The 26,995-nt window shown below is 37.1% G+C and overlaps 1 protein-coding gene across 11 annotated transcripts in view; it reads right to left on the reverse strand.

Moving 5' to 3' along the window:
- PDE4D (phosphodiesterase 4D) overlaps positions 1-26,995 on the reverse strand; it is a 1,626,844-nt gene that overhangs the window by 245,697 nt on the left and 1,354,152 nt on the right. The gene's annotated exons all lie outside the window — the stretch shown is intronic.

The following is a 26,995-nucleotide window of genomic DNA, read 5'->3' on the forward strand; positions in this document are numbered from 1 at the left end:
TAAATATCTTAAGTCATTTAAATACTTAAGATATTTTTAAATCTTAAAACTTTTAGGCCACAATATTACCACTAAAACCAAAACATTTATTAATAGGTCAGAAAGTGCTTGATATGAGATATTCTGGGGGCTTTTATATTTTTCTTTGCATACTGTAATATAAAAATTTGTCCACTAGATGGAGATCATTTTCTTAAACAAAGAAACTCTATTTTCCACTGAAGGGTTAAATAACCTTAAAGGCCTAAATTATTTCTTAGGGACTCACGAAAATAACCCTTTAAATGGCATCCCAAAAACAAAGTTCACAATGTATACTAAGTAATTGTCAATATTGATACAATTACATTAATCTAATATCGGTATTAGCTTTACAAACATTGAGAATGAAGATCTAAAAATAATGACTGATATTTTATTGGACTTTTACTTAAAGAAAAAAATACTTGAAAGGATTTAATTGAATTTCCATAACAAATCACTGACTACTTATTGTGTTGGAATAAAGTAACATGAGCATGATTAATAGTCTGAGGTTTCACTCTAAATTTTGGCACCGCAAGTATTCTCAGAATACGGTTTTGGGAAGTGAACCTAGGGTCTGAGTTCATTTGCATAATTGATTCCCATTATATTAAATGCTCTTATGATCAAAATTAGTTATCAAGAAAAGGTCATATTACTGAGAGTCTCTAGTCTGAAGTATCAGCAAATGTCAGTATTAGTGAATGACTTTAGAGAAGTCATTCCCTTTTTTATAGAAAAAGAGACTTTGTATTTTGCAATATTCATTGAATAAACTTTTACATTACATCCTATGTCCTTAGATCAGCACTTTAATAAGTACAGATATACTAAACATTGTCCTTTTCTAGAAAGCACTAAAGTCTAGTTAAGGTAATAGAATATCAAGCAACCAGAGAAAATAAAAGCAACACAACAGGTGGCATCTGTATTAAATAGTATATAAATACTAAAACATGAAATTGTATTATATAGGCAATCAGACTATGTGATGTAGACAATGAATGTAAAGGGAATTTAAGAAGTTGCATGACGTACACCTTTGAAGGAGAGTTAAAAAATGTCCAGCCAGAGTAGAGTTGGGGTTGGGTGTGGAGGCCACCCACCAAAAGTGAAGCCACAAGAACAAACCCAAGAAGGAATGAGTAAGGCATGTGTATAAAACAGGACATTTAGTGTCTAGCTCAATTTGAGGCTTGGTATTAAAGAATAGTGGGGACCTATAAAAATGGCAATTCTGTACAGTTCAACCTAACAGGTAGGGCTGGATGTGTTTATGGCAAGCTGGGTCAAGGAGTGTCAGCAGAAGTTTGTTATAAAGACTTACGTGGAAACACAAATCAACTTTTAACACTGAAATCTCAGGGAAGTAAGATGGGGAAGACTAGTATTTATTGAAATAAACATATGTTTTTGCAACAAATAAAAGGTAGAAAACAGAGTAGAGGCTGAGCACAGTAGCTCATGCCTGTAATCCCAACACTTTGGAGGCACACATGGGAGGATCACTTGAGTCCAGGAGTTCAAGGTTACAGTGACTATGATTGTGTAACTGCACTCCAATCTAGGTGACAGAGCATGACTCTCTCAAAAAAAAGAAAAAAGAAAAAGAAAAAAAAGCAAGAAAGACAAAAAAACAGAGTAAAGAAAAAGGAGAAAAATAAATTTTTAACTACAAGAGAACCCCCAAAAAGGCTTGTTCATTAAATACTTCAAATATTAGAAGTAGGGGGTTTGCCTTAAGAGAGGGAGGTTAGCTGTGGATTTTTAAAAGGTACTAGGTAGTAAGTCAACTGAGAATTAGACTACTTACTTAACTTTCTGAAAGTTAGCCTGATTACTCAGTTTGGGCTGAAATTATAGATGGCTTCAAATAAGCTACTTATTTTTGAAACATAATTTTATCAACAGTCCACATCACTGTATTATGAATAAAACAAGAAAGTGATGAAGGATAAGGTAGCCTTAACCTTAGATGCTGGTATCAAGATGATCAGTTGTGAATTTTCCAAAGACATTCTTTCGAAAACACTTGGATGTGGTGAATTCTCTTTTGACTCATAGCCAATTAGGTGGAGCCCAAGCAAAAACCTAGCGGAAGTTTGAAAAAGTAACTAAAGGATTGGGGAGAGTAAAAATAACCAAGTTTAATGATGATGGCGGCAATAATAATAATGTTAATAATAATAAAACTTCTGGAGCACCTTCCACGTTCCAGGCACTGTGCTTTGCACATATTATCTCATTTAATCCTCACAATAACCCTTTGAAGTAGGCACTGTATTTTCCATTTGACCATGGGGACTCTGAGGCATAGACAAATGACTCTATGTTAAGTAGTATGTTCAAGTTCATAAGTGGGTTTTAAACTCAAGCTGTCTGATTCTAATGCTGGGGAGAACAGACTCTGTTTACATCTCTGTTATGAAGTTTCCTATTAATCATTAAAAAAAATACAGGAACACTTTTTAGCTTCCTCACCTACATGGAACTTCTGAAAATAACATTCTGATTAACTTACAAGTGACCCATGCAAAGGCTAATTCTGAGACTAAATTTTCATATGGGGCTGGGTGTGGTGGCTCACACCTGTAATCCCAGCACTTTAGAAAGCCAAGACTGGTGAATTGCTTGAGCCCAGGAGTTCAGAGCCAGCCTGGGCAACATAGTGAAACACCATCTTTACAAAAAATTTTAAAATTACCTGGGTGTGGTGGTGCTTACCTGTAGTCCCAGTTACCCCAGAGGCGGAGGCAGGTGGATCACCTGAACTTAGGAGGTCGAGGCTGCAGTGAGCCATGATTACATCACTATACTCCAGCCTGGGTGACAGAGTGAGACTCTGTCTCAAAAAAAAAGTTTTCATATGACCCAACATTTTGGAATTTGCCAAATCCCCAGATTTTTCCAATTCTAAACATAACAGTCGGGTGTAAAAAGTCTTTGCTGTAACCCATTTGGTGGGTTTCTTTACAGCATTTGAGATTTCATTTGGAATTAGGGAAGGGTCAGTGGGTCTGCAAAAGGGCTTAGCAAATGGAACTAAGTGAGGTGCTTTCTTCTTCCACATGTTTGCTTCCTTTAATGCAATTTAACAATGCACACAGTTCTTAAAAGAGATAACTTTTGCCAGAAGGCAGTTTTGGAGGAGGAATGATATAGTTGTATTTGGTCCCCCATGATGGGGCAGTAAGAGTAATGACCAGCTGGCCTGCTGTATTCAGAAGTGTTAAAGAATGTGTGTGGCTAGCACTACTCATGACCATTTACTCCACAGATCCATCCTTTTCTATGGAATCAGCCCCCTACAAGAAACAAAGAGAAATCGGACAAACTGACCAATGAAATAATATTCCAAGTTCTCCACACTGTTCCATTTCAGTGGAATTATTGGATGGTAATACAGTTCCAACCTACCTTTCATCCACGTTCTCAACTGCTCCCATACTTTGTGTCTACTGACCTTGTAATTGTTTGTCTACTGAAGGTCATTTCTCATCTTTTTGGCCTTTTGCTAGACACTGCTTCCCTAGTTTAAATCTTTTCCAATTTTTTTTTGACCATGATATGGGCCCTCTCCTGAGCCAGAGTCCTACTACTGTGCTGAGTAAATAGCTCTCCTCATCTAGCCTAGACATTGGGACCTTATACTCAGCACTGATCCCCCAGTATGAAGCCCAAAGTGGGTGGGGCAATGAGGGCCACAGTGGAGCAACTACTAAGGAACCCCTATCAATAGTAGCCTCCATTACCGAAGCATCTATGAGGGCAACTCACAGCGAAGATCTTGCTCAACGCCGCTGGGAACCCTGGGCCATCACTAAAGCCAGGACCATCTGAGAGCTGCCTTTTTAGCTATGTATTAAGAACAATGGCACATAGACCTACCAAAAATGTTCCTGTTAATATGTTTATTTAGGAGTTAGAAAACACGGGTTAAATTTGAAATCTTGGTTCAGCCACTTCCTATTTGCATGCTCTAAGGCACGTTACTGTACCTTTCTAGGCTTTCACTGCTGATAAAGATAATTACAGTACCTAGCTCTAGGACCATTACAAGGATTAGAAGAGAAAATGTTTGGAAAGCATTTACCACATTGCCTGGCAGCTAGTACACTCCCATTATTTAGGAGCTATTGTTTTTCACTTTTATTACTCTTTATCTTTCAGGGGGATCTTCATCTAGGTTATGCTCTTTAACTTTACTTGAACACATGCCTTTGGGAAGAACCTAAAGGGAGAGATGAAAGGGGAAGAGACCTGAAGTCCAAATCACCTGAATCAGCCCTTGCAATCAATGAGGTGGCAGATGCTGGAGCCAGATTGCTCTAAAAGTTTCAGCTGCTTGTATGTCTCCACCCAACTCCATAATTCCAGTGTGCTAACATCCGGGGAGGGTGGAGACTGCTGATTTTTTTTCTAGATATTCCTCACTGAGGAGAAAGAATAATTTCCTACCAGGAAGTGTGGAAGGTTTGGCGGTCCCAACAACCTAGGTGGGGCTCCAGCTGAATATAATGAGCAGAAACAGTTCGTCAGACCTCAGGTCTCCAGACACAGGGTGTAGCTTGCGGACCTCAGGTCACAATAGTTTATATTCCTGCACTCCACTCTCCTCTGTGTATTGTAGTTCATGCTGTTGGCTACACATTGGAACCCATTTTGATGCTTTGCCACTCAAGGGGAGGAGAGGCTTACTCTTGAGCTTAAGGGGAGAGTAACTGGAACTGGATGATTACATACGTTTTTTCCCTCTTTATAATAGTAAATATTTTACCCACTGTTATCAATATCACAAGTTTATGAAACTCGTTTCTAATCAATGCCAGTGATACTTCTCTAATGAAAATTTCCCTGCAGGTCAAATAGCTTCTCTGGAGTAAACAAAATAATGATTTGCAAAATTCACCATTTTAATATTTACTTTTTTCTGACTATCTATGGAGATGAGACTGTAGAAACTAGCATTTTACAGTGATATGCACAGATGGCAATCTTTCCCAATCAATCATAAAACTGCATATTAAATTTAAGTAGGATACTCTGAGAAGGCATGATATTTAGCTATTTTACAAGATTACACAGCTAAATCATACTATGCATGTTTTAGCTTGCATAATATATACATTTGCACAGAGTTAAGATATTTAAGAACAGACACATTTTACCTTTTGTTTTCACAGATGATTTTTATAAACAAAAGCCTGTAATCCCAGCACTTTGGAAGGCTGAGGGGGGTGGTTTGCTTGAGCTCAGGAGTTCAAGACCAGCCTGGGCAACATGATGAAACCCTGTTTCTACAAAAACAAACAAACAAACAAACAAAAAAAAACAACCAGGCATGATGGCACAAGACTATGGTGCTGAGGCAGGAGAATCACTTGAGCCCAGGAGGCTGAGGCTTCAGTGAGTCTAGATCATGCCACTGCACTCCAGCCTGGGTAACACAGTGAGACCCTGTCATATATACATCACACACACACACACACACACACACACACAGGCACAAAGATGAAAGGTATATGCTTCTTTATAAGTAAAACATTAGGTAATATCTAGAAATACATAACATATGTTTCTGGTTTGTCAGTGACACTCCCAAGTAACACAGGGCAATAAAGAGATTCAAGATGGAAATGATAGCATGAGTTTGATGTCTGGACTGTAAATGAAAGAGGATAAGCTGGACTTGCTTAGCACACTTTTGACACAATGATGTGGTAAAAGGTCAATTTTTCTGAAAATTATTAGGCCAGTGTTATGGACTGAGTCTTGCTTCCCCCAGAATTCATATGTTGAAGCCCTAACCCCACAATGAGGTTGAGGTCGAGGTTAAATCAATCTTGTTTCCTCCAGAATTCATGTTAAATGAGGTCATATGGATGAGGCCCTAATCCAACAGGACGGGTGTTCGTATAAGAAAGGAGAGAGACACAAGAGCATTCTCTCTTTACCAAATGAGGACAAAGTGAGAAAGCAGCTATCTGCATGTAGGAAGAGAGCTGTCAACAGGAACCAAATCAGTCTTGGTCTTGGACTTCCCAGCCTCCAGAATTGTGAGAACATTTCTGTTTAGGCCAACAGTCTAGGGTACTTCATTATGCAGCCTGAGTTGACTAAGACCACCAGAAAGCCCCAACCAAAAATTGTTTTATTTGAAGTTTATACATTACTTTTTAATGATTATTTTAAAGAAAAAATTTCTTAACTGAAACTCTCCCTAAGAAATCATCCCAAATTACTGCCAAGACTAATGCTACGAAATTTTCTCCCTAAATTTTCTTCTAGGTTTACAACTTCAGGTCTTATAATTAAGTCTTTTGAGTTGAATTTTTGTGTATCATTTAAGATAAGGTTTAGTTTCATTCTTTTGCATGTGAATATCCAGTTTTCCCAATACCATTTGCTCAAGACTTTTTTTTCTTCATTGTATATTCTGGGCATCTTTGTCAAAGATCAGTTAACTGTGTATGTTTGGGTTTATTTCTCGGTTCTATTCTGTTCTATTGGTTTTATGTCTGTCTTCATGCCAGTACCACACTGTTTTGATTACTGTCACTTAGTAATATGTTTTGCAATCAGGACGTGTGAGATCTCCAGATTTTTTGTTCTTTTTCAAGATTATTTTGACTATTCACAGTCTTTTGTGGTTTCTTATGAATTTGAAGATTGCTTTTCTATTTCTATAAAAAATACCATTAGGATTTTGATAGAGATTGCATTGGACAGTGTGGACATTTTAACAATATTAAGTTTTCTAATCCATGGAAGCATCAAAGCATAAGGAAAAAAAAAAGTAAAAATAGGCAAATGGGACTATATCAAAATAAAGTGTTTCTGCACAGCAAGGGAGAAAACACAGTGAAAAGACAACCTACAGATTAGGAGAAAATATTTGCAAAACATATGCCTGATATGGTGTTAATATCCACAATACATAGGAGCTCCTACAACTCAATAGCAAAACCTCCCAAAACCCAGTTGAAACCCCTCAAAATTAAAAAACCCAATGAAAGAAATGGACATTTCTCAAAAGAAGACATAAAAATGGTAAACAGCTATATGAAAAGATGCTCAACATCACTAATCATTAAGGAAATGCAAAGGAAAACCACAAGGTATTGCTTCACTCCTGTTGGGCTGGCCATTATCTGAAAAAAAAAAAAAAAAAAAAAAAAAAAAAAAAAAACTGTTGGCAAGGACATGCAGAAATTGGAATCCTCGTGCACTGATAGTGGGAATGTAAAGTGATGCCATTGCTATAAAAAACAGTATGGAGGTTCCTCCAAACATTAAAAATAGAACTACCATATGATCTACTAGTCCAACTTCTAGGTATTTATCCAAAAAATTGAGATCAGCATGTCAAAGAGATATTTGCATTCCCATGTTCATTGATGTATATTCACAATACTAAGATGTGGAAACAATCTAAATGCCCATCAATGAATGAACGGATTAAAAAATGTGGTATATACATACAATGGAATATTATTTAGCCTTAAAAGAAGGATATCCTGTCACATGCTACAACATGGATGAATTTTGAGGACATTATGCCAAGTGAAATAAGTCAGTCACAGAAAGACAAATATTGCATGATCCCTCTTATATGAGGGATTTAAAGTACTTGAACTCATATAAGCAGGAAGTAGCATGGTGGTTGCTTGGCCTGGGGGGAGGGAGAAATGGAGAGCTGTTGTTCAATGTGTATCATTTCAATCACGCAACATAAATAAATTCTAGAGATCTGCTGTACAACATTGTGCTAACAGTTAATAATAATGTACTATGCACTTAAAAATGTAAGAGGATATATCTCATATTATGTGTCTTTGCTTTTACCACAATAAAGCAACTTTTACATAAAGGATCTCAAATGGCCCTAACATGAGGTTGTGGCATTTGGACTCCTGAGGCAAAGCCTGCAGTAGCAGTATTAGGTCCATATTTGCAGTAATTACCTAGAAATAATGAGCACTTCAAGTAGTAAACATATACATTCAACCAGAATATGTGCTGACAATGGGAAGTGGTAGTCATTTTTTTTGTAGTCATTGGTAGGCCTTAATTTATCTGGTAATTTCATGCAGGCGTCAATGTGATTGAGAATAAAACAAGTAGGGATTTATTTCTTCCCTTACATCCTATTATCATATACTGACCACTAACTAAGAGTATGCAGGGAAGAGCAGAAAAACACATGTTCTCCAGGCCAGGCTGGACCTGAAAGTCAGTTGTAGCCCCATAGGACTAACTCAGTTTTATTTTCCTTGCACTGCTCACAGCAGGTTACTACCAATCTTTCGCTTACTAAGACCACTTCTAAGATGCTGTATTTCCAAAATGCACTGTTTCTCCAAATGTGGCTTCATCAAGCTAAAGTCCAAAGAGGAGTAGTGTCTTGTTAACGAGGTGGGGCTCAAGATGGATTAAAGACCTAAATGTAAAACCTAAAGCTATAAAAACCCTGGAAGATAACCAGATAAATACCATTTTGAACACAGGAACTGGCAAAGATTTCATCATAAAAGTGCCAAAACCAATTGCAACAAAAGCAAAAATTGACAAATGGAACTTAATTAAACTAAAGAGCTTCTGCACTGGAAAAAAAAAAAAAACTATTAACAGAGAATAAGCAGATAACTTACAGAATAGGAGAAAATGCTTGCAAATTACATTACCTGACAAAGGTCTAATATCCAGAATCTACAAGGAAATTAAATAAATATTCAAGCAAAAACCAAACAGCCCCATTAAAAAGTGGGCAAAGGACATGAACACTTTTCAAAAGAAGGCATACATATGGCCAATAAGTGTATGAAAAAATACTCAATATCACTAATCATTAGAGAAATACAAATCAAAACCACAGTGAGATACCATTTCATACTAGTCAGAATGGTTATTACTAAAAAGTCAAAAAATAACAGATGTTGGCAAGGTTGCAGAGAATAGGAAACACTTACATAGTGCTGGTTAGAATGTAAATTATTAATAGTTCAACCATTGTGGAAAGCAGTGTGGTGATTCCTCAAAGAACTAAAAACAGAACTCCCATTCAACTCAGCAATCACACTACAGGGTATATACCAAAAGGAATATAAATCATTCTACCATAAAGATACGTGCATGCATGTATTAATTACAGTACTATTCACAATCACAAAGACATGGAATCAAACTAAATGTCCATCAACGATAGACTGGATAAAGAAAATGTGGTACATATATACCATGGAGTACTATGCAGCCACAAAAAGGAATGAGATCATGTTCTTTGTAGGAACATGGATGGAGCTGCAGGCCATTATTTTTAGCAAACTAACACAGGAAAAGAAAACCAAACACTGCATGTTTTCACTTATAAGTAGTAACCAAATAATGAGAGCACATAGACAGAAAGAGAGGAACAACAGACACTGGGGCCAACTTGAGGGTGGAGGGTGGGAGGAGGGAGAGGATCAGAAAAAAATACCAACTGTCAGGTACTATGCTTAGTACCTGGGTGACAAAATAATATGTACACCAAACCCCAGAGTCACAAGTTTACCTATATAACAAACCTGCACATGTACCACTAAACCTAAAATAAAAGTTAAAATATTAAGAAGAAAAAAAAAAAAAAACAAGCAAGCAAAGAAAAATACCCAAGGTAGTGTGTGTGTGTGTGGGGGGGGTTCTGTATTTATTTATTGTTTCTATGATATAGAGCAAGTAAAATTGCTTTAACAAGCCCACTTTGAAACATTGATATTTTAATGGTGTGTCCCACTCCTTCTCCAGCCACCCACCCACATTTATTCTTTATATTGCAGAGGGATCATCCTAAAATGTAAGCCCATTCCCTGCAATTTCCTGCTCACAATCCCATAATGGTATCCTGTTTTATTCAGAGTAAATACTACATCCTCTCAATCGTTTAAGGCCCTCAGTGACCTGGCCCCTGGTGCCTCTCTAATCTCATCTTTACCTACATCTCTCCCTCTTGTTCACTCTGCTCAACCTCTTGGTTCCTAGCTGTCTTTGAAGTACCGTGCATACTCCCTCCCCAGAGCCTTTGGATTTGCAGTTCTCTTTGCCTGGCATATTCTTTCTTCAGATATCAGCTCAATGTTACCTTCATGAGATATTCCCATACTAGCCTAGTTAAAACTGCCACCCCTAACCCCTAACCTTTTTATTTTTATTTTTAAATAAACAAACAAAAAACCTTCCTCACTCTTAATTTTTCTCCATAGCATTCAACAGCTTCTGATGAACTTTGTTTTTTTACTTATTTTATCATCTTAGTCACCCCATTAGAATATAAGCTCTACCAGTGAAGAGATTTTTTTAAAAATCTACTTTGTTCATTAACGTGTCCCCAGTAGGTACAACAGTGCCTCACACATACGAGTTGCTCAATAAATATTTGTATTGTGAATACATGGATATTTTTAGATGCAGCACTACTTTTTCTATATTGGTTATCATTTGCCGTGGTTATCTGTGTAGCTCTACTTTAAATAAACTTCATAACTATTTTTTTTAATTTGCTAGGAATTGGTCACTTACTTAAAGAAATAGGCCTGTCGATTAATGAGATTGATTAGTACATTTGAAGAAATAATCTGCAACATCACTAAGAAGGAATTTTAATGGGGATTATTTTGAAATCCTCCTGTTTGAACAGCAGTCAGCCATGCAATCAGGGGTGAGATCTAGGTTTTGTGGTTCATGAAGGTTAAACAATTATAAGAGTCTGCTTTCAGAAAAATAATACAAAAAAAATCTTAGTTTTTTGAATTTTACAAAACCTAAAACTACATGCAGCTGCTAGTACCCCTTCTTTCTTACAACTTGAAAGGGAACCAGGCCAGTGAGAAGCTCTTTGCTTGATCTTCATTAGTTTCACATAGATCTGCATCTGAGGCAATTACATATCACGAAAGGATAAGAAAAGCAATTGGATGAGTGAAAATAAAAATGTAGCACCTTATATTATTATTTACTTAATTAATGCATTTTTTGAGATGGAGTTTTGCTCTTGTTGCCCAGGCTGGAGTGCAATGACACAATCTCGGCTCACTGCAACCTCCGCCTTCTGGATTCAAGCGATTCTCCTGCCTCAGTCTCCTGAGTAGCTGGGATTATGGGCATGCACCACCACGCCTAGCTAATTTTGTATTTGGGGTTTCTCCATGTTGGTCAGGCTGGTCTCGAACTCCTGACCTCAGGTGATCCGCATGCCTTGGCCTCCCAAAGTGCTGGGATTACAGGCGTGAGCCACTGCCCCCAGATGTACCTTATATTACCTGAAGAGGTAAATTGTTAATAGTTTTTTTCTTCATTCCTTTTTACTCTTTCCTTTCCTGCCTATCATCTCCCTTTCTCCCTCCCTCTCTTTCCTTCTATTTTCAGTGCCCAAATTTTCAAAGCTTACTCAGAATTCTCAAAATTTCTCTTGTTATTTGCACATGTTTCTTTTCCCCAGATCAGTGAATGTCACCTAGTCCTGGGGAATGGGGAGTGACTCCAGTAGGTCAGACACTGAACCCACATTGAAGAGGGGTGATCTTCAAACCATACCTGTCTCCCAAGATATTACAATGTTCTTTTTGAGGGGTAGGTTTTAAAAATGTGATCCTCAGTCATATTCCTGGCTATTTGGGTATTTAGACTTACTAAAAATTAATCTCCAAAAGATTTTATTGAATAAATAAGAATGATTGAATGATAAATCCTTTCTAGAAATACTTAGCCTTAAAATATTATATGTTAAGTATGTTAAATAAGTCTAGGTAAGATTATAACAGAAAATAAAAAAGTAATAGTTCTATAATTGCCTTTAAAATATAACCAAATTCTGATTCTTTCAGACTAACGGATATGAAAACTCATATACCATGTTTTTCCTTCGGGTTTGCACTCTCCATCAAACAGGTCAGCAAACCGTTCACTAGTCGTACTATTAAATCTATTTTGGAGAAGTGATACTATTCAGTTTCCAACCTCAACAATCCAAACAGATGGGTTTTCTGCCTTAATGGGGCTTGAATGAATGCAGAAGGGCTTCAGAGGGTTGTGTGGCCTGAATTACAGACAATTTTTTCAATCTTGCTGGGCAATGATAAGAATATTATCTTATGATGGCCATAAATAATCACTCTCCTCTGCAATTCTTTTGAAATATATAGTGGAGAATAAAAAAAAGATATGTCTCATTATGTGTCTCATTGCATAATAAGTACACTGAGATTAGCTTTCTCTCATGATTTCTTATATTGGATGAGTTATATATTGTTACAAATTATCTTTTAAAGATATTAAGACATTGGATGGGCTACCACAGAGGCAGCAGGATCTACTTCAACAATGATTTTATAGAGTGAAGAAATATTTTCATGTTTCCTTGAAATGGAATCCTGGTTGAAGACAAAATGACCCTGGGAAAGCATAGAATTCCATAAGCAGGACTGTGAATACAGGAAATTTTGCTTGTTGTCTGCCATATTCCATTCTCTGCCTGTTCCTGGGCATACAAGAAGTTCTCGTTCCCTTGCAATTAGATTTGGCCAAGTGACTAGATGTGAGGAGAAATATTGCACACCACTTTCAGGACTGGCTCATAGCTCCTCCCACATGCCCATCTTGATGTTCTTTTTCTGACAGCTGGATGCTAAAGATGCTGATGCGTGAAGGATGGTAGAAACAGAAGGTGGGAGAATCCTGGTCCATGACTGAGAGCAAGGAGAGCTGCCACATCCTCCTAAACACCATCCTAGAAAGCTACTTGATGAAGAATGAGCTTATTTCTTAGGTTATTTGTTAGTACAATAACATTCAACACACTGTGTTCCATCAAAGTAAACTGGAAAGTACATACTGAAAGTACGTTAAACTCTAAAAGTCTCACATTCAATCTATCTCTGGCCCAAGTGAAACCATCTGTGTCTTTACTTCTACCACCTTCACACTTCACTTAGTTTTTTTTTGTTTTATTCCCTTGATCCTCTTTGGTTACAGATATTTTCATTATGATATTTCTCATTACCCAAGTGCTTAAGAGATGTTAGAGAATAAGTCTATAATCATTACACACAGTTGTGATTGTTGTGTAAAGTGAAAGCCAGTCTGGTTCTGTTCTGCCTTAAAGATAATCAATAAAGTTACAGAGGATCAGCTCAAGCATGAACCTGACACATGAATTTGTCTCTGGATTACAGAAGACACCCAGGACCGAGAGTAGCAAACACTTAGGATTTACACCCATGCTTCACTTGAGCCAATGAGATTTCAGAAGTACCACATCAAAGTAGGCTTGCCTTAAGACCTCAAAGCATCGCAACAAAAATAAAAACAGGCAAATGGGACTACATTAAAACTAAAAATATCTACACAGCAAAGAAAACAATCAACAGAGTAAAAAGACAACATGTTAAATGGGAGAAAATATTTGCAAACTATTCATCTGACAACGGACTAATATCCAGAATATGCTAGGAATTCAAGTTAACAGCAAAAACAAAACAAAACCAAACCTAAATAATCCCATCAAAAAGTACACAAAGGACATGAATAGACATTTCTCAAAAGAAGACATAAAATGACCAACAGGTATATAAAAAGTACTCAACATTACTAATCATCAGGGAACTATACATTGAAGCCACAGTGAGGTATCCTACCTTAGAATGGCTATTATTAAAAGACAAAAAAAAAAAAAATTAGATGCTCGTGAGAAAGTGGAGAGAAGGGAATTCTTAGTTGGTGGGAATATAAATTAATATGGCCATTATGGAAAACAGTATGGAAACTTCTCAAAAAACTAAAAGTGGAATTATCATACAATCCAGCAATCCCCCTACAACCAAAGTATCCATCAACTAATAAACCGATGAAGAAAAAAATATATATATACATATATATGTGTATATATGTGTATGTATGTTTGTGTGTGTATATATATATATATATATACACACACACATATCTGAGGCTCAGGAAGGAGGGCAATGATGTGCCTAGAGTCTCATAGATTTAAATGGCTCGATTATGACTCAATCCCAAATCTTCTGTTCTTTGGACTAATAAATGGATGTGTTTACATGTCTCTAAATAGTACAATGAAAAAGCTGGAAAAGGATTATAGCAAGAGTCCTTCACTTTCGTCATCTTGTTAATAATCCTAAATACACACACACACACACACACACACACACACACACAAATACACACACACACAGGAATACTATTCAGCCACAAAAAGAATAAAATCCTGCCATTTGCAGCAACATGGATTGAACTGAATGTTAACTGAAATAAGCCAGGCATAGAAACACAAATATGGCACGTTCTCACTCATAAGTGGATGCTAAAAAAGGTTGATCTCATGAAGATAATAGAAATGATAGTTACCAGAGTCTCACAGGAGGAGGGGAATGAAGAGAGGTTGGCTAATGTATACAAACATAGAGTTAGATGGAAGAAATAAGTTACAATGTGTGACAGCAGAGTAGGGACATTATAGTTAAGAATAATGTATCATATATTTCAAGATAGTCAGAAGAAAGAAGTTGAAATTATTCCACTACATATAAATGATAAATGCCCAAGGTGCTGGATACCCTAAATAATTTGCCTTGGCCATTATACATTCTATTCATGTAACAAAATATCACATTATCCTATGTACAAATATTGTGAATCAATATTTTAAAATTCTGTTAAAAAACAAAAACTAGGCTTGCCTTATTCAAAATGTTATTTCAAAACAAAATGACATTTTGAATGTGCACACTTCTAGGTAAATGGTTGAGAGTCTATAGAAAAATTCTAGAACTGTGTCACAGTTTATCCAAACCCAGACTAAAGCCACTCTTCACTGTTGCCTAACTCATTTGCAGTGGAATCAGGATGAGGTGGTTCAGACTGGGAATGTTGTAGGTTGAATCAGACGCCTAAGACCATTCCTGTTCTGAACTCATAGCCTAAATGACTTTCTAGAGCCAAATGTTCCTCTCTAGAAGAAGGAAAGGATATTACCTGGGGCATCCTCTTGCCAATGTAGCACTCTCCTCAAATTTGAGCCCTCTTTCTCTGAGCTTCAGTGTCTTTCTGGTATAAGAAATATTTCATTGTCACTTTAGAAATCAAACTCAATGGATTAACAGATCCTGAGGGTGATAGAGTAGGTAATAGAAAAGATACCTATCCATTCCACAAATGCTCATCAACTACCTACTCTCGCCAGCCTGGGAGGAATAATGAAGCTCATTGAGAAGACGTAAGGACGGTAGTAGTCACATTGATCTTCCGCTCCAAAATTAAGCTTGGGTTTTCTTTCCCCTCAGGATGATCAAATTTATGGTGAGGCTATTCATAAATCCTATGACTTGCCAGGTCCACAGCCAAGATAAATGCACAGCTGTTTTCTAAAGACATTTGACCTCTTCTCTAATCATCTCAAGTTGAGAAGCAATGTTCATTGCCGACTCTCTTTGTTTTGACATTAACTATGTTCTCAAATAAAAAATCAAGTTTTACTTCTTCAGCCATTAAAATTTCTCTCATTTTTATGAAATAATATTTCTCAAATATTTGAATATATTCATCCATTTTTGTGCCACTTCATCTATTTTCTGAAGAGATTATGATATTCAATTATGTGTATTTTGTCTTTCTTTTTTCTTTCCTTGTAGAATTTATTCGATATAATCTTGGCTCCCATTTTATTTCCCACTTATCCTCCTTTAAAAAATGACTTACGCTTTTTTAATGAGGAGTCCAAAATGGCACACAGAGCTCTAAGTACAGTGTAAACAAGGCCATCTATAATGAGAAAGCCATTCAATTCAGCAAAGATTTTTCTAACCAGCTATATATAGTCATGACAGAATCCTCAGATTTAGTGTTCCCTAGTAGCAATTGTAATTCTTTCGATTGCTGGCCTGTAAACTATTTAGTACTATACTGTACCATGACAGTGTAAATATGTAAACAGAACCTCCATCTCCAGCCTGCTTATATAAAATGGATACCACTGGTAAATAATGTAATTTTAAATCTAGTTACTTTTACAGAAAAATATATGCTGTAAAATAATTTTTACTCTTTTTTCATACATTCAGACAGCCTTAAAAAAAGATAGATGTCAGCTTTTTAAACTTAGGGGAAAAAATAACCCAAACATGATTATATACTTTGCTGACCTTTGAAATTTAATTTGACCAAATTTTGAAAACAGTCTTTGAGAATTACAGAGTAAGCAGATGCCTGTACTTCATGAAACCCAAATCGAGTTTTTTTAAAATAAGCATTCAGTGTAGGTATCGTCTTTGCTTTTTTCATGTCTTTAAGACTTTTAAAAATCTTAAAATTTTTAAAATTTAAGAAATTTAAGAAAAAGAGTGGTTCACCACTCTTTTTCCTTTTTTATAAAATTCAGAACTTAAATTTGACAAGAGGAAAAGTAAAATCCAAACCACATCTAAGCTTATTCTGCTCTTGGCTTCTTCCTATAGAGCTGTCCTTTAAATTTGCAATGTAATTATGAGTTTCCATACCACATATGCCACTAATCCCACGAAAGTATGTGGCCCTTCAGACCACATGAAAAAGTCTCTCAGGGTACCTTGGGTGCTTTACCCACTTGCCATGTCCAAAAAGAGTTCCATCTGTGCCCCTGATGGTCAGATAACCTCCTGGGTGAGACAAAAGAATTATTCCCAAAGGCCTTTTCCTCCCGTGTTTCTTATGTCCTCACAAGCAGATTGTTTCTGAACACCTTTACAGCCATTGTTCAATGGAATTCACACAGTGAACCTGGGCAATAGGGATGGGTCTGCGAGTGTAGATTTTTACCCTCATTTGCTGAAGAAAAATCTGAGGCTCAGAAAGGAGGGCAATGGTACACCTAGAGTCTCATAGATTTAAATGACTGGATTATGACTCAATTCCAAATCTTCTGTTCTTTGGACTAAAGATTTAAATGAAGAATTGAACAACTGGATTACTTTTAATTTCATAAAGCTTGAAACAAGACAAATCCTTATTTTAATGCTCTCTGTGAGCACTCACTAGAAATATTCTCTAGCTGAGCACAATGTTCAAAACCTTTGTGTGGAACATTACATCTTGCTGAAATGAATGGATGTGCTTACATGTCTCTAAATAGTAGAATGAAAAAGCTGGAAAAGGATTATAGCAAGAGTCCTTCACTTTTGTAATCTTGTTAATCATCCTAACAATACTGTAATGCTTTATAGTATATGGTAAATGTTTGTTAACACTTAGAGGGAGATATAGAAAACAACTATCTGGTTAAATTTACTCAAACATATCCGACCAGCTTTGCAAAACAAAGGGATGCCCACTTCATATTCTGAAGAATATTTCAGAAAAATAGGAATGTATTTCTTTTGTATTATTTATTGATTTTTAAATTTTAGATTCAGAGGTGTGCAGTTTTGTTACATGGCTATATTACATGAAGCTGAGGTTTGGGCTTCTAATTATCCACTCAAGTAGTGAATATAGGACCGGATAGGTATTTTTCAACGCTTGCCACCCTCTCTTCCTCCCTGCTTTTGCATTCCACTGTTGATGGGCAGGAATGTATTTATAATGCAAAGATAAGAACTGATGCTGGGCTATCTTCCTGGGTTGGGAATTAGGAGCCTTGAGTTTGAGTTCTGACCCCGCTACTACCTTGCTGTGATTTTGGCAAGCCTCTTGATTTCTCTGGGACTTAGCTGTTTCATCAATAAAATAAAGAGATAGTCCTTTTCAATTACTGGTCTAGACATCACTTTGGAGAGGCTTTTAAAAGTACAGATTCTTAGGCCTCCTTTTGGATACTCTGAGTCAGTAAAGCTGAAGCTGGATCCAGAAATCTCTATTTTGAAAAGGCTGTCATAGCTATTTGATGTGTGGTCAGGTTGAGAACACCAGACTTGCTGACCTCCCTTCTAGCTTCAACATTCCCAATTCCAACTGGACGGCACTGAACTCAGCTCATATTCCTCTATGCTGTGCTTATTTGGGAGGGGGAGTGGTGAGAAGAGCCAAAGCTGTCATCACCAGGCTGTATTTCACTACCTTCGTCGGTGGTGTCCCTGTCCACATGCCCAGCTCTTCAACACCACTTTTTATGCTGCTGTTGGGATTTTGTGTGTGGTTAAATGGGATGGAGAAAGAAGGGAAAAAAGGAAAGAGGGAGAGAAGGAAAGAAGGAAGGAAAAAAAGTCAGGAAGAAAAGAAGGAATGAAGGAAGAAAAGAAGGAAGGAAAAACAGATAGCCTGAGGTGGCTAGAAACTGTGATTATTTTACTTCCTTGAATAACCACTTTTGCCTATAAAAGTGGATTCTTTATCATGGCACTTAGGTTACCTTAAAATCTTGTCCTAATTCCCTTCAAATCTTGTCTCTGGCCCCTCCAAAGATACTTCTCTGGTGATACTGTTCTCACTCTCTGGAGTATATGTTATAGATAATGAAGTTTTAGACCCAATCAATTTCTGCCTCATGAAATCATTCTTACTTTTCAAAAACTCAACATGTAGTAAGAAATGTGTAATATGACCTCCAGTTCTTCCTTCCACAATTCCAAACATCTTATTCACACTCTCAATAAAGCATTATCTCAGGGTCAAAATAATAAAGCAATTGTCTTTAGACACGTTTCTCCCCGTATCAACTACCCTCCCCCAGCTATTTGAGGTTGGGGGTCTCCATACCATTTACTTTACTCATCATAATAAAATTAACATTTATGTTTTGCTTGACCATTTGCCAATTTCTTTATATCCATTATTTTATTTGCACTTCATAACATTTCTGTTAAATAAATTTTTTGTCAACCCATTTTATTGATAATGAAACTGCAAACAGAGAGATTTACTGGTTTGCTGGTTAATGATGGAGCTGAGATATGAACCTAGATGCTGTGATTTCAAATCTTATGATTTTCCTACACTGATTTACGAGACCTTGACAGATAGCAGGTGCTCAGTAAACGTATATTAAGTGATTAAGTGAATGAATAACTGGTGAGAAAAGGCCTCATGGTCTAAAATAATGGTCTCTGGTCTATGTTTGCATCTTGAATCTGCTTCTTGCTATCTGAACAATGTCAGACAATATACCTAATCTGTCTGAGCTTCCCTTTCCTTCTTTATCACATGGAGAAATCATACTGCCCTCATATAGGGGGTGTGTGTGTGTGTGTGTGTGAATTCAATGATATGAAATGTGTAATGTATCCTCACCAGTGTGTGCACAAAGTAAGTACTCATTATATGTTTGCTTCTTAACTCTGTATGGGAGGCAGTCATTTTGTTATTCGTTGCATCTGAATTTTATGCATATGCCTACCTGTGGAGGTTACATTTATTCCTGAGATTTTAATCCTCTCTCATCTTCAGTGAGAAACAGTAAGAGAGACGCTGTATGAAGATAGTAAGAACACAGGGTCTAGGCAGCTCTGAGTTCAAAACCTGATTCTCTGCCTTTTTAGCTTTGTGAGTTTGGCCAACTTACTCACTCTCTCCATGCCTCAGTCTCTTCTTCCATAACATGGAGAACATGCCATTTAGAATCACGCCTGGTGTGAGATAAGTGCCATGTATTTGGGGCTATTATGTTATGGGGGCACAAAACTAATAATAGGCATGGTTAGCACAATAATGAAATATTTGTCCTTTGAATTTCTCAACCAAAATTGGTAACTCTTGTAATATAGGATCAACAGTAAACTGGGACTTTATTATTTGCATTTGGAATAGTAGGTAACAGTAATTAGATGAGCATTTGAAGAATACAAGAGAACTCACATATAGGAAAACAGAGTAGGAGTGTGTATTTTGTATTTAAAAATAATGAAGCATCAGCTCTTATGTATTTATGAATGGAGAAGGAAAAAAGGTCATTTGACTTTTGTTGAGCACCATGGATTACTATCTTTGATGCTCTCATTTGAAATAACGAAAACTGCCTCTACCTTTCCTCAGCCCTACTATTGAACAGAAAGAACTGGAAGGAGAAACAGTTCCATCTTTTAGAAATGGTTCCTCTGAATCATAGTTATCCCTTTTGAGTACCACATCAAAGGCTTTATTTCACCTGAGAAATCTCATACACATTTCAAAAATTAAACTGTAATAACAAAACCTCCACTATCTGTAATGCCAAAAAATGTCAAGCAAGATGTAACAATCTCTCTCATATCCTAGTCTCATACATATATGGTGCGAGTTAAGGACAAACATACTTTTGACTTTAAGACAATAAGAAATGTGACGTCAGTGTCCTTGGGAACAACTAGAAACCTGAGATATTTATTGCCTGGAGACAATGTTAAGATAATCTCAGAAAGGTTTTCTTTGGAATGGTGGAGATTAAGTTGCAAGGCCAGGTATTCCTGTTACCAAAATAAACACTGCTTCAGCAACAGCAAACATGGGAGAGGGATGACAGCTGGAGCTAATGTAAAACAGGCAAACGATTTTGAGGGCTCAGCATTTACATTTACCATATAGGGTTTAAGTATTGGTGGTGCATTGCTGTCTGCTAATAGAACTATGCCTTCTTCTGAAGCTTCAAACTTTAGTTGATATCTCATGTAGAAAGGGTGTTCTTCAGTATCTTACATAGCTTTTGCAACATTGATCAGGTTGCTGAAATGCCTTCTCACCGGAGACCTTACCACCTGTGAAATTCTCCTCAACTCTACTCTCTGCCTCTGAATTCCTGGACAGAATTGAAGCTGATATATAAGAACTCCCAAAGGCAAGCCTGCCCAGACAGTCTTTAGGCTGGTGGTTCACTGTCCAGGGGACCCAGATGCCCAGATGCCACTATTCTACAGGTCTTTTTCCAAGGGTAACACAATAATCACAATAGATAATAACAACAGAGAATGTACTATTTTTAGCATTTCATATCCATTGTCTCATTTGATTTTTATTACTACGCCGGATAAAGCAATGGTGCTAAGAGAAGTAACTTGCCTGAAATTTGTATTTTTATTCATTATAATTCATTGCCTCTCTAGGATGCAATGACCCCTTAGTAAAATACTCATGCTTTAACTCTAGGTTCCCAAATGCCATTTAGCTCCCCAAGCATCGCATTGTGGCAAAAACTGTGTGCACTTTGAAATCAGATCTGAATTTGAACAGGTTCTGTTACTTGCTAGCTAGGGGACCTTAAGCAAAGCTTCTTACCCTCTCTGAGCCTGAAACACTCCACATTTGTTCAAAAAGGATTATAAAGCACTCACATATTAAAACGAGTTAATGAATATGAAAGCACCTAGAACAGAATTTTGAAAAGAGTACATGATCAGTAAATGCGAAATTCCTTTTTTCTTCTTTCCCCTTTAAATACATGGGAGTTTCCTATACACTACTTTGGTATTTTAATAAGATGGTCTTAATTTTACTCATTGCATGCATCTTGAGGCCAGTGAAGCACTAATGTAATTATCTCTGTCAAGCCCTCCAGTTATTAAAACTAGCCATGACACAACCTTCTCAGTTCAGGCAGCCCACCTATATTTTTAATGGGGGTATTAGTATATATACACTCTCCATCAGAACAAAATTCTGTTATGATTTTGACTCTAGGACCATTATTTTATGTGACAGTGACTTTGTCAGAGGAGAGAAAGATGTGACTTTAATCCTGGTTTTTTAAAAAAGAGCAATTTACCTATTATAAACTAGTTGAAAACTCTTATTGAATAGCATATTGCAATTGATGTTTGGGGTAACATGCCAGTTTTAGCAAGAAATAACACTAAACAGAATGCTCCAAATTTATTATTTCTTTGCACCTGTGCTCACCCACTGATTTTCCTTCAGCCTTCATAGTTCTTCGGATATTTCATGAGTAGTGTAGGTGATGAATGAATGCCACATGTCTGTAAAACACTAAGCTCAGTTCAAGACCTACAGATCTTCCGAGTGAACTAACCAAGTGGTTCAGTTGATAACACAAGTATAGTACCCCAATAGGTTTAGACCCTGCACTGGACTCTGGAGAACGTTGTATCTGTTTAGGTCATTCTAATAGAAGTCCATAAACATAGCCACCCTGTTGCAAAGGGTTTCAAATTTGGGCGATCAGAGAGACTCCTTTGAGAATGGCATGACTTACAAATCTTTGGAAATGTGAGTTTTCAGAAAAATTCATAAACACACACACATATGCACGCGCACGTGCACAGACACACACACACACACACACACACACATTCTGCTTTTGGATGTAATTCCATAAAGTTCAGCATAGCCTAGTGGTTAAGCTAAGGGATTTGGAGTTAGATAGCCTGGCCTAAAATAATGACCCTACTGCTGTTTAGTTTTGTGACCTTCTTCAGGCCATTTAATCTCTTTAAATTTCATTTTAAAAATGGGAATAAAAACAGTACCTATGTGATCAGTCGTCAGGAGGTTTAAAGGAGATAAAGCATGTGAAGTGTTCAGCACACTGTGACACTTACTGAATACTTTGTACATTTTTGTTGTTTTAAGGGAGTTACAGATCTCCAAAGCTTATTTGTGGACAGCGGGTTAAAAATTTCTGCTATGAAAAGAGGACAAAGTTCAAACCAATTAAGGACAATCTGCCTATCATAAAAACAAGATCCTATTGAAGTTAAATAACTATCAATAAAGGGGCACTCAACAACTAGGTCTGTTACCCTGCCTGGCCCTGAGCAGTAGGACAATGGGTCCAGCCATGTCGCTGTTCTTTCTGAGGAGTGGCAACTGTGCCTCCTGCTGCACCTGCCTGTACCAGCCATGGCTGAGAACTTGGCAGTCATGGATGCTCTCTACACTTGACTGAAAAAGAAAACAGCTTCTTGGCTGCCTGAGCCTTATAAGGTGATTGTCCTATTCCTGACATATTCTTTACAAGGTTCTAGGTGTAAGAAAAGGCTGTTTTAGGTTTTCATGAGAGAATATTTGTTAGAGTATTTGTCAAGCGCCCAGCTTAAGGACACACACAAAACTGTCAACAAATGCGGTCTCTTTCCAAAGGTCGAGAGAGGGTAACTGAACTTGACAAAGTCACAGCTCTGGGAGAAATTCCAGTGACACTCAGGGGATTAAGTTATGTAGTTTAACTAAATTTGACTTGAAATAAGTAGGCCTTTGAGAGGGCTTTTCTCTGGGGATTTTACACATATTTTGCTGATGTTGTATTTTAAGGTATCCTATTTTGGTCAAAGTAGATTCTTTAGCCAAATCAGTACATTTTGAAATGGCTAAAATATCTAGCAGCCAGAAAGTTCAGATACCTTGATCTTTAAGAGGAAGTAGCCACAGATTGAATAGTACATAAAGAATTCTGTATTGTTTTGCTTTGTTTCAGAAAGATTATCACAGGGAACAGCTTACTTAAGTGACTTTAATATTAATATATTCATTTTTGTATTTCAAATATCTAGCATAATTCTCACACCAGGTATAGGAGTGTGATAAGTATTTATTGAATGAATTTTCTACATATGTATGTCAATATCCATTTTTAAGAACTCCATGGTCACGCATGGTGGCCCACACATGTAGTCCCAGCTACTCAAGAAGCTGACATCAGAGGATCACTTGAGCCCAGGAGTTTGAGTCTGTAGTGTGCTATGATCAGACCTATAAATAAACTAGGTGAGGGGAAATTTACTGTGTAAATACCTGCTATCGCTGATACGAAATGCAGATTATAGCTTTACGGTGGCCTGGAGAACCTCACACTTCTTAATGAGTTCTCTAAGCAGGTGACCAGGAGAATCACTATTTTATTTTTGATAAAATTTCACTGATCCTTTTTCAAATAGTCTTACCAAATTCTCTGAGTAACACCTGCTACATTTGATCTCAACTCAAGTTCAACTCCACTGGGGTGCATGGGTGGGAACAAGAGAAAAATAAGGGACATATTTAAGTAAATGAAATTTAGCAATATCAGAAGAGACAGCAGGACAAATTGTAATCAATAATCCACCAACAATGCTAATCATTTAAAATTGTACATTTACATTTTCCATGCAGGAATAATGATATCAATATGAATACCAATGACAACAGTAATAATAATTAGTTAGCATTTATTGAGTATTTACTGTGTGCTGTAGACTATGCTAAATCCATTTGCATAGCTTATTTCATTTAATCCTCACAAGAATCCCAGATGGAGGAGACTGGCATTTCCTTTCCTTCCTTTATAGATAAGGAAACTGAGGCAGAGAGGAGTTTAATAAATTATGGACAGATGTAGAGCCAGTGTCAAAGCATCAAAGTCAGAATTCTCCCTCGTTATATTGGCTTTTCTCACAATATGGCCTTAGAATTAACTGGGATGCTTGCAAAAAATGAATAGCTCTTGGTGTTATCTAAAGCAAATGAATCAGGGTCTTAGGGATGAAGATCAGGACTCTACATTTAAGAGAGAACAGGCACGGTATTTCTTACGTACATCATAGTTGGAGAACCAGTGTCTGAGCAGTATGAATTTCACAGCCTGATATTGCTACATGAACCGGATTGAGTAAAAACGATTCTTGTTTTTACTGTAGACTTGTATATCAGGGGAACCAGCCCCCAGTATTTCAGTGTAGGTTCTTTTCTATTTTCCGTAAGTGTCGACTGGACTGAGAAGTAAAGGGAAACAGTACAAAAGAGATACATTTTAAAGCTGGGTGTTTGGGGGCAACATCACATGTCAGCAGGTTCCATGACGGCCCACAAGCTGCAAAACCAGCAAGTTTTTATTATGGATTTCAAAAGGGAGGGAGTGTATGAATAGGGTGTGGGTCACAGAGATCACATGCTTCACAAGGCAATAAAACATCACAAGGCAAATGGTGGCAGAGCGGGATCACAGGACCAGGATGAAATTAAAATTGCTAATGAAGTTTGATGTTCCACTGTGCATGCATTGTCATTGATAACACCTTATCAGGAGACAGGGTTTGAGAGCAGACAACTGGTCTAAAATTTACTAGGCAGGAATTTCCTCATCCTAATAGGCCTGGGGACACTACAGGAGACTGGGGCTTATTTCATCCCTTATCTACAACCATATAAGACAGACATTCCCAGAGTGGCCATTTTAGAGACCTCCTCCTAGGAATGTGTTCTCTTTCTCAGGGCTGTTCCTTGCTGAGAAAAAGAATTCAGTGATATTTCTTCTATTCACTTTTGTAAGAAGAAAAATATGACTCTGTTCCGTCTGGCTCCCAGGCAGTCAGACCTAATGGTTATCTCCCTTGTTCCCTGAATATCGCTGTTATCCTGTTCTTTTTTCAAGGTGCCCAGATTTCATATTGTTTAAACACACATGCTTTACGAACAATTTGTGCAGTTAACGCAATCATCACAGGGTCCTGAGGCGACACACATCCTCAGCTTACAAAGATGATGGGATTAAGGGATTAAAGACAAGCATAGGAAATCATGAGAGTATTGACTGGGGAAGTGATAAATGTCCATGAAATTTTCACAATTTTATGTTCAGAGATTGTAGTAAAGACAAGGGTAAGAAATTATAAAAGTATTCATTTGGGGAACTAATAAATGTCCATGAAATCTTCACAATTTATGTTCTTCTGTCACAGCTTCAGCAGGTCCCTCTGTTCGGGGTCCCTGACTTCCTGCAACAGCTGTATAATATATCACAACATATATCACGATATATATAACAACAGTTGTGAAAATATATCACAACGTTAAAGAGAAATAGTAAACTATTCCCCAATCGAAAATCAACTATCAAAATCATTTCAACAGAGGACTCAACTGTTTCTCTTCTGAATTGATCATAGAGATGTAACCGCTTTTGGCCAGCTTTAGAAGATGGACTTTTGTGTTTGTCTCATATGGAACTGGGGCCTCAATTTCCCATTTGTAAAACAAGAGTGTCTGACTAGACAAAATTTTATAAAACTGCAGATTTAAATATGAATAAATATATAAATGTTTGCTCTTTTTAAAAAAGAGAATTCATTACACAATTTCTTAAAATAACTCTTTTTTTTTTTTTGAGACAGAGTTTCGCTCCTGTTGCTCAGGCTGGAGTACAACGTCTTGGTTCACTGCAACCTCTGCCTCCGAGGTTCAAGTGATTCTCCTGCCTCAGTCTCCTGAGTAGCTGGGATTACAGGCGCCCGCCACCGTGCCCAGCTAATTTTTGTATTTTTAGTAGAGACGGTGTTTCTCCATGTTGGCCGGGCTGGTCTCAAACTTCTGACCTCAGGTGATCTGCCTGCCCCAGCCTCCCAAAGTGCTGGGATTACAGGTGTGAGCCGCTGAAACTGTTTTTTTATATACAGTGTTAAAATTTGTTTTAAAAACTATATGGAAGTATATTTAGTATGCCTTGACAAGTTTAGACACCATTAAAACTCTTTGACCCAGTAACAGCATTTCCAAAAATTTTGCCAAAGTAATTAACCAGAGATACAGATTAATATTTCTTCTACAAAGATGCTTAGTGAACCACTATAATAAAGAAAAAAGAGGAAAATTTAAAATGCCCAACAACTAAAGAATGGTTAAATATTAAATAAATCATTTTATTACATGTAAAATGTATTCCTATGTCACCATTAGAATATCAGATTTTTCTAGAATCCTAAATGATATGAGAAAATGCTTCTTAAAAATGTCAAGTGAACAATGCAGAATACAAAATTATATATATACAGGCTGGGCGTGTTGGCTCATGCCTGTAATCCCAGCACTTCAGGAGTTCAAGACCACCCTGGGCAACACGGTGAAACTCTGTCTCCACTAAAAATACAAAAATTAGTTGGGCGTGGTGGGGCAAAACTGTAATCCCAGCTACGCAGGAGGCTGAGGTACAAGAATCACTCGAACTCAGGAGTCGTAGGTTGCAGTGAGCCAAGATTGTGCCACTGCACTCCAGCCTGGGTGACAAAGCGACTTTGTCTCAAAAAATAATAATAAAACATTTTAAAATTATATA

This window comes from Trachypithecus francoisi, unplaced genomic scaffold (genome assembly GCF_009764315.1).
Source record: "Trachypithecus francoisi isolate TF-2019V2 unplaced genomic scaffold, Tfra_2.0 Lachesis_group2, whole genome shotgun sequence".
Lineage (NCBI taxonomy): Eukaryota > Metazoa > Chordata > Mammalia > Primates > Cercopithecidae > Trachypithecus > Trachypithecus francoisi.